We start from the raw sequence: 239 nt of genomic DNA on the forward strand, positions 1-239 counted from the left end.
TATATATATATATATATATATCTACTCTTTCGGATACTATTTCTTATTGTTAGCAGAAACAGGCAATTACTAGTCCATACTTGTAAAGCCTACGATGTTAATTAATTGGCAAGCACGAGACAAAGAAGATGCTTAATTGTACATAGCTCATTTCTGAATGATAGTGCCAGGCATTGTTTCTATCTATTTCTATCTCTCTCTCTCTCTCTCTCTCTCTCTCTCTCTCTCTCTCTCTCTCT

This window comes from Atta colombica, unplaced genomic scaffold, assembly GCF_001594045.1.
Source record: "Atta colombica isolate Treedump-2 unplaced genomic scaffold, Acol1.0 scaffold68, whole genome shotgun sequence".
Taxonomy (NCBI): domain Eukaryota; kingdom Metazoa; phylum Arthropoda; class Insecta; order Hymenoptera; family Formicidae; genus Atta; species Atta colombica.